Source organism: Salvelinus fontinalis, chromosome 11 (assembly GCF_029448725.1).
Source record: "Salvelinus fontinalis isolate EN_2023a chromosome 11, ASM2944872v1, whole genome shotgun sequence".
NCBI classification, from domain to species: Eukaryota; Metazoa; Chordata; class Actinopteri; order Salmoniformes; family Salmonidae; genus Salvelinus; species Salvelinus fontinalis.
The window spans coordinates 7,624,134-7,624,972 of record NC_074675.1 but is presented as its reverse complement, the minus strand read 5'-3'; positions in this window follow the sequence as shown (position 1 = coordinate 7,624,972).

Here is an 839-nt window from a genome sequence, read left to right as displayed (position 1 = left end):
GGACATCCATCTGTCTCCTCTACCGTACCCTCATATACAGAGAGGACGTCCATCTGTCTCCTCTACCGTACCCTCATATACAGAGAGGACATCCATCTGGCTCCTCTACCGTCCCTCATATACAGAGAGGACGTCCATCTGTCTCCTCTACCGTCCCTCATATACAGAGAGGACGTCCATCTGTCTCCTCTACCGTACCCTCATATACAGAGAGGACGTCCGTCTGTCTCCTCTACCGTACCCTCATATACAGAGAGGACGTCCATTTGTCTCCTCTACCGTCCCTCATATACAGAGAGGACGTCCATCTGTCTCCTCTACCGTCCCTCATATACAGAGAGGACGTCCATCTGTCTCCTCTACCGTCCCTCATATACAGAGAGGACGTCCATCTGTCTCCTCTACCGTACCCTCATATACAGAGAGGACGTCCATCTGTCTCCTCTACCGTACCCTCATATACAGAGAGGACATCCATCTGTCTCCTCTACCGTACCCTCATATACAGAGAGGACGTCCATCTGTCTCCTCTACCGTCCCTCATATACAGAGAGGACGTCCATCTGTCTCCTCTACCGTACCCTCATATACAGAGAGGACGTCCATCTGTCTCCTCTACCGTACCCTCATATACAGAGAGGACGTCCATCTGTCTCCTCTACCGTACCCTCATATACAGAGAGGACGTCCATCTGTCTCCTCTACCGTACCCTCATATACAGAGAGGACATCCATCTGTCTACCGTACCCTCATATACAGAGAGACCACCCATCTGTCTACCGTACCCTCATATACAGAGAGGACATCCATCTGTCTCCTCTATCGTCCCTCATATACA